An 8,444-nucleotide genomic window follows, 5' to 3' on the forward strand; every position below is an offset into this window, starting at 1 on the left:
GAAAACAGGTCAGCCGTGAGCAGTTGCGACGTCGTTCTCAGTCGACGGAAGACAAAATGGCCGCCCCGGGAGATGGCTAAAAACGAGTGCATTTTGCTGCTTTACTTATATTCCACAAACGCAAAATTAATCCGAATGCCGCGTTTCGACTAGCGGGCCTGCTGGGACATATTCTTGAAAAACAATTGGGGTTGACTCCCGCTTTAAACGTCCAGACGACTTTTCAATGTCAGATAAATAACACGGAGCAAATATCGCACGTGGAGTCTTGACACTCGGCGCGGTGACATATGTCATGACTTATTTTCCTCGTGTCCTCGTATGCTTGTGTGAAGCATGTTTGTTGTTGATGCATGCGCAGCGCCGGGGCCCAGATGTTCCGCGATGGAATCCCCGCACATCTGGCCGCGCGCGGGATTTGTGCCAGGCGGCACGCGCCGACGGGTAAAGATTATCGGCGGTTGACAGAAGGCCGGAGAATATGAAAAGATGATGGACTTGCCCTCGATAAAGGAGATGGAAATGAATAAACGCGAATACATCGTGGGAATGGGCGGAGCGATGCAAACGATGAGACGACTTCAAACGAATCCAATCTGTTTGCCGCGGACGATGAAAAGCAGCTATAAAGAAATCGATATCGTCCCAAGAGGGATGACAACGGACGGGTCACATGATCGGTTTGTACCTGCAGGAAACAGGTCTATTTCTGGCGAAGAGGGTAAATCCTCCAGGGTCCAAATGGGCGGCCCCTCCCACTCCTTCAAGCGGCAAAGTGCTGTTAGCAGGGCTGGCGGCCGTTAGCGCCACGCGGGAAGGTCGTTTTGGTCATTTGATATGGATTCGGCTTTGCCTTCGTCTGGACCGCAGCCAATATTCACTTGAAGCAGTTCAGGGATTATTGAGGTGTTTTGCTCTTGGGTTCGCCGTTCGGGTATGAAGTGTGTTGAATTAGCAAGCCGCAATTGGAAATGCTAATCGGCAGCGTTAAATGTGCGTTGGTTGAGAGGTTCACCGAGGCTCAATTTGCAAGGTACGGGCAGACATTAAAGACGCCTTGAGACCATCGTGTGGAAGTGTTTGTTGATTAATCAAGTCTTGGAGGAATTGAAGCAAAATGGAGGGCACTATTTCGATTGAAACCATCAACACGGAGGTTTATTCAGCCTCAAAAAGAAGAGAAGGCTTAACTTCTCCCGGGAGCAAGACCACGCTTGTATGGAAACAGGAGTTCAGAACTACAGATAGACCGATATTTTTTCATATTTTTTCGATTATTAGTAGTCAAGGGGGCCAATAACCGATATTTTGGAGCCGATATTCATTTTCAGCAAAAAGGAAAATATTGGTCTCAAAATCGAAAAAAATAAAAATAAAACTCTTACCTTTGTTTAAGTATATGTTTATTGAACAATTATTCTGATTTGGATAATGTTGATTTTTATATTATTATTATTATTATAAATGTTGAAGTTGAAGAATGAAGCTAGCACAATTTTAAATGGATTTTTTTTTCTTTTTTTTTTAAAAAGGCCCATGCCGATATTCGTCAAAACACTGAATATGGGAGCTGATAATCGGCCCGGCCGATAATCGGTCTATCCCAATGGTAGCAGCACAATGCCTTGGGGCTCTTTTGAGGCCTTAAACAAGGCCTTAAACAAGGAAATACAGTTCCAAACACTGTAACCAGTGAGCGTGAGCACAAAAACTGGATAGGAAAAAAAAAAAAATAATGTTGGGAAAAGCCTACTAGAACATCCGAAATCAGAGGCACTTCAAATGGTGCTGGCTCCTATTCAACATGAGTTTGAATGTGATCGGTTCATCGCGAAAACAGGAGGCATGAAAATACTACGAACACACATTACATCACAAAAACATGGCATTTGAACAAGGGTGTGTAGACTTTTTATATTCACTGTGGGTAGCATAAATACACCAGTTTTAAGGCATCGGTGGGGATCATGAGGCTTGCTGTGTTTATTCTGTTTAATCTTTGACAGGTCAAATTTTCATTGGTTTAAATTCCTTATTTTATAACTTGAACCTTGTGGGTTTTTTTTTTTTAAGATCAGTTTTGGTCGTTTAGGTGCTATTGGAATGTGAATCCAGTGAGTTAACCCCGCGCAAAGTTAGCGTACCAGTACCTCTGCGTTACCGTTCCAGACTAACGCAAACGTTCAAATGACAAGGCCACAGTAAAATCCAAACAAGGATCACAATTGCTCCTCCATGACATCATCAGACGTTCATAATGCAAGGGGGAGAAATAAATCCAGCTCGGCGGCCGCCCGTTATGTCAGAGTGATGTTTTTCATGAAATTGGATGAGGGAGTCTTGCGCGCAACCTAATGCTGCCGCTCCGCTCTGGAGCAATCACGCTTCGACATACGGCCGCCCTGCGTGCTTGTATGTTGATCTTTTAATGCACGGCACAACATGTTCGCCGTAATGTGCATTCAGATCAATGCTGCAAATTCAACTTGCTGCTGCTCGCTTAATAGTAAAGTTTTTCCGATTTTTTAATTTTTTTAAAAAAAAAGTACCACGATAAAGCCCGGAGAAGCGGGAACCTTCTGTTTGAATGAGGGCTAATGCTAGAATTTTAGAATGCCTTTTTTTTCTTTTTACACATTACAACACAAGACAAAAATAATGACATTCAAACATCAACCCTAAATATGCTCCAAAAATCGGAACATTTCTTTTCGATTTTTTCTCTCTCTTGTGAAGCTAAACAAATATACAGACAAAGTATTGTAAAATAGTCCAATGTTCTGCCTGTAATTCCTAACTTTACTGTTGTAAGTGTTAAGGGACCAAAACGAATAAGTTATTACTGTATATTCATTGTATATATTTTTTTTTAACCAATTAGGCAGTTGATCGGTTTGTTGGAACGCCGGCGCTGGAACAGTAATGAAATTTGAGGGCAATCTTTCACAGTGAGCTCATGTCAGCGTTTACGCATACTATATGCGTCCAAAGAAATATCTAACGTCACATGTTACATAGATTAGTGTGGGCTAAAATAATCCCCTCACTTAAGTACGAGCATGTAAACCGACCTGAACAGTCGTCAGGAGTGGCAGGGAGCAAGTGTGCGGTAAACGTGAGTGCGCTAAGTGTGTATTAATGCGTGAGACATGCGCATTAAAGCATGTAGTCAGTCACATTTCCCGGCTACAACCACCGCTCGAGTTTAACGCAGCTGCATCTGCCGAGCCAGGTCAGCGCATGGCTGGGCACGTTAGATCCCGGCGGACGCACGTTTACCCTCCAAACGCTGTCTGTTGTGTTTCCCCGTGCGTGCGTTAATGCGTGCCGTAGTCTGAAAGAGGCGGGAAAAGAAAATGGAGGGATTGTGTCTGGCTCACGGGGGGGTCGGGGGGGTTCCCTGTTCACAGTTGGGGGCGAACCATAGTGCCGGATTAAAAAGCGCGTCCGTGGGGGGGGGGGGGGGGGGGGGTCCACATGCGACGCGTTCTATTGTTTAATCCGGCCTGACTATTTACTTTATCAAGAATTCTATTATATTCATCGCATGAATTTAGTTTTCCTAAATTTTCCTCAAAATGGTAACAGACCCAATAATGTGAGGGATTTGTTTCTAAATACAGTAAACAAAAAGATTATTTCTGAAAATGTGGGAAGACTGAATTGGGGCGATATAGTGTTTTTCATGATTCCAGTTTTCCTGCTGTATAATAATAATAATAATATTACAGTAATATATTTACTTATTTTGATTAATTAAGGGTTAGGTGGATTTTTTTTTTTTAGCTATAAATTACGCATGGTAAAATGCACATTGCACAAGCTTTTTATAGGTCAAACTTCCAAACAAAAAATGAAAATATCTTACAAGCCTGATGTGCTAGAAAAAAAAAAGTAAAGGACTTTTTCTTTTTTAAATCAGCGTCAAAAATATGTTTAGGGACACACATAGCCATCTCCAATTAAAATTTGTTGTTGACCAGTGTAATGAAGTAATAAAATAAGCAAAAGCAACCATTTTACGTGTACATTTAACAATTTTCATGTATTAATATTAAATATTCCAATTCATTATAACTAATACAACTTCAAAATGAAAATCCATGACTGAACGAACTGTTTAACAGACATTTCTAAATACACATTTCCAGTGTTATACGATTGAACGAAAAAAATATTACTGTTACTTATTTAGTGTTATGATAGCCACAGTTTGACCCTGGTACAAATTAATTTACCACATGAAACATTTCTTGGAATTCAATCACGGTCCTGGCACGGGCTGTGTTTGAGATTCCACTACTGACTCAATTGAGTTTCTCCCTTTTTGGATTTAAGTAATTAATCAAGCGTAGTCTTTACATATTCTTTTTTTTTTTTTTTGGGCAGCCGGCGTGCAAATACAAATATATAAAAAATAAATAAATAAAAAAAAAGTCTGTGCCAGTATGAACTATATTGCTCATTGCAGTCTTTCATCCCTCCCTTGGATGTGTGCACATGCGCAGAAGCGAGCGCAATAATCCACGCTCTCGCCGGCTCACGTGTGCTCCACTGCTCTACTTTCCCCTTGCTGGAGCTGCGGGGAGGGAGGGCTGCCCGGGCCAATTCCCACCCTCCCCCTCCCACCCCCCCCCCCCTCTCTGTCACAACCCACACGAAATATACACCGAAGCATGCATGCGCACTGTAAGGGAGTGCACACATCTAAGGCTGGAGATGCGCAGTGTGTGTATGAGCAACCGCACACGTGGGCGGGGGAAGGAGGGGGTGGTGGGGGACGGTGGAGTGTACGAAAGCACTGATGTAAAAATAGCCTTTTTCTGTTAATATTAATTACGCTTTAACTGATTCGCAGACTTCACCGCAGGGAATGATGCACCATTCCGCTCTTTCTTTTCCCTCCGTTCAAAGCACCAGATTAGCATCGAAATGCATCAAGACTGTGTTCGTGGCAAACAAACAACCAAGCAAGCAAAAGATCTGCGAGCAGTTATGTACACACCAAAAAAAAAAAAAAATAGTATGGCATAAAATGCGTGTGATGAAAAAAAAAAAAAAAAAAAAAGAAAAATCCAATTTCTTACTGCGAGAAGATACATTTTGAAAGAGAGCGCGAGGCAAACAGCGAAAGCGAATGTGCGAAACGAGACACAAAGAGAATTAAGTGGATTGAGGTAATCCACTTTATCCTAGTACAAAAGGTTCAAACGCCAATGAAACGGGGGCAGCAGCTTGTCTATGCGGCTGGAGCCTTGCGAAAAAAATGACAAATATACGAGGCGTGGCAGAAAAGCTACGGTGTCACATACTACAAACATCAATTACAATCCAGTTGGAACATTGTGTAAAATGTCAATAAAAACAGCTTTATAATCATCCTTTTCAACTTAATGGAATAGGTTACAAAGACAAGGTAGTTATTGCTCAAACTAATGAAAAACTTTTTTTTTTTTTTGCAAATATTCTCTCATTTTGATTCGGATGCCTGCAACAGGTTCCCCAAAAATCCGGAACAGGGACATAATTACCACTGTGTTACATGACACTCAGTAAGCGTTTGGGAACTCAGGACACTAATTGCTGAAGCTTTCCCATTCTTGCTCGATGTCCAACTTTAGTTTCTCAAAAGCGTGTCCCAATGTTGTATTCTGTGCTTTGTGACCCGATCGAGGCCATTCTGATTAAGATTTTAGTCCGAACGAGAGGGGTGCTGTATGTGGATTGATAATCCGATCGGCTCACGTGAGAATTTCGGAACAAATCTTTTTTACCGCGCATGTCTGTGACGTCAGTTAAGATAGTAGAAGCGAGCGAGCGAGCGAAACACGTAGCAGGCACAAGACTGAACTGGTACATTTGCGTCTCCATACGGAAGTGTTAACTCGACGTAACAGCGTGGGAAAAATGGGAAAAATAACGCTAACGTTTAAAGTAGAAATGGACGCAGCGATGTTTTGTTGACACGGAAGTCGCCTCAACTTCTTCTTCTTCTATTTCCGGTGTATTCGGTCAATCTGGTCAAGATTGTTAATTATCTGGTCAAAATAATTTGTTCCGATGGAAAGTGCGACGCACGAGCACGCAAGTCCTAATCGGATCAATGTTTTGAGTGTTCATGACAACAGCGCATCCGATCATAATTTTAATCTGAACTCTGAACCCCTGGTCGCTTTTGTGCAGCTTTCATGGCATCTTGTGGCATCATTGCAGAAAGACTACAAAAATACGTGTCACCCCATATGTGAAGGGTCACTGTAGCGCACACTTTGTATCTGTGATTCTGGCTTGAAGCGGAAGTCAACGCAAACATATTTTTTTCAAGAATATGTTTTATGCAAGCCCGCTAGTTGAAACAGGGCATTCTGAAAAATATTGCGTTTGTGGAACAAGTGTTAATCCACTCGTTTTTAGCCATCTCTGGGGGCGGCCATTTTGTCTTCTGTCGACTGAAAATGACATCACAACTGCTCACAACTGCTAGTCACGGCTCAGATTCAGAGAACAGGTCAGCTGTGATTGGTCGTTGTAAGCAGTTGTGATGTCATTTTCAGTCGACAGAAGACAAAATGGCTGCCCCCAGAGAGGGCTAAAAGCATGTGCATTTCGCTACTTAACTTATATTCCACAAGCGCAAATTTAATCGGAATGCCGTCTTTCAACTAGTGGCCCTGCTGGGAACATATTCTTGAGAAAAATATGCTTGGGTTTAAGGCTTTTACTGTGAATGTAACGACAGCTAACAGGTCAAACGGGAAGGATGCCTTCAAGGTGACCTCAGAAATGAGTTGAGGTACTTTCATGACACATCCTGACAAAGTGTGACTGCGTGTGTAATGGAAACGTTCCCCTGGGCCCGGGTCCAAGCTTTCGAGGACTGTCCACTGCACAAGCCAGAGTCAACCAATCAATGTCATCGAACGCCTTTTCCCGCGCACTCTCTCCGCATTACGCAGGCTCAAGATGATGTCACGACACCGTTATGTCTTGCGGGTGACAACACGGCACTTAACAAGACAAAAGAGGTGCTGGTGTCAGACAAAACGATTTGGCCATGTACACGTTACACTTTTCAGTACATTTTATTCCGATAAAAAAAAAAAAAAAAAAAAAAAAAAAATGGCATTCATATGAAGGGATTCAATGCTTGAAGTAAATGTTAAGAACGTGTCCTTGGGAATTATTGTCCACTCATTCTGACGTCACTGACATTGGACCGGAAAAAGTCGCAGTCTCTGATGTACTTGATTTCAAAAGATGTTTGACGGGCTTTCAGCGCCAGCAAAGCCTTCTCTAAATTCTAATTCTCAAAGTCTTTAAAGAGGAAGTCAACCCAAACATCTTTTTTAAAGAATATGTTCCATGCAAGCCCACACATAAATTTTGCGTTTGTGGAATAAGAGTTAATCCACCCGTTTTTCAGCCATCTCTGAGGGCGGCCATTTTGTCATTTCTGCCGACTGAAAATGACATCACAACTGCTCGCAACGACCAATCACGGCTGACCTGTTTTCTGAATCTGAGCCGTGATTGGTCGTCGCGAGCAAGTTGTGATGTCATTTCCAGTTGCCAGAAGTGACAAAATGGCCGCCCCCTGAGATGGCTAAAAACGGGTGGATTAACTCATATTCCACAAATGCAATATGAATCAGAATGCCGTGTTTCACAACTAGTAGGCCTGCTGCAGAAAATGACCCCCCCCCCAGGAAATTAGTCCCATTTCCCACAAAGTTGGAAGTATAGAACCGTCCTTAAAGCTTTGGTGAGACAAAGAATGAAATGGCCAAGGCTAGTCCTTGAAAATCAAGTTTATGAAGACAAACTGATTGGCTCGATGCCTCATGGCAATTGGACTGCATGAAACGCATTAATTGAAGAATTAAAAGGCCTTGTGCCCTTGCATGATTCAGCATCCTTGCTCATCGTCTCACTGTACACTCTGAGCAATGCGAAAGAGCACATTTCAGCATGCGTCATCAGAGCCCAGCGACTCCGCTATAAGGACAATTAAAGTCTCCTCACAAGCTGCCTGCGCGATCTCAAGGTCCCATTTTCGGTCCCTTGAAAGCACTCCCCCCCCCCAAAAAAAAAAGTTAGCAATTAAAAGTGTTGATGATATCCGACGATAGTTTCCATAGCAACGGCAAGAGTGATTCAAAGTCAGGCTGTGAGATAAATTTCACACCTCGCAGCACCATCACCTCGAACGCGAGCTTGTATTTGCGCACGCGCGTTAGCCGGCAAGCTAACAGCGAGCACGCGGGCACGGTTTGTCCTTGACAAGGTTTTTAGCTCAGGGAAGCGAGCGCTATGTTGCCCTTATCTATTCGACAGCGTGAGATGCAAATCTGGCGACGGAGCAGAGTGCTTCCGTTAGCAAAAATGTTAAAAAGCAGGTTTGAAACGAAAGCCAGCCTCCCGCTTAACTTCCCTCTCACGTGGAC

Source organism: Filicampus tigris, chromosome 10 (assembly GCF_054856515.1).
Source record: "Filicampus tigris isolate MCC_2025a chromosome 10, RoL_Ftig_1.0, whole genome shotgun sequence".
Classification (NCBI taxonomy): domain Eukaryota; kingdom Metazoa; phylum Chordata; class Actinopteri; order Syngnathiformes; family Syngnathidae; genus Filicampus; species Filicampus tigris.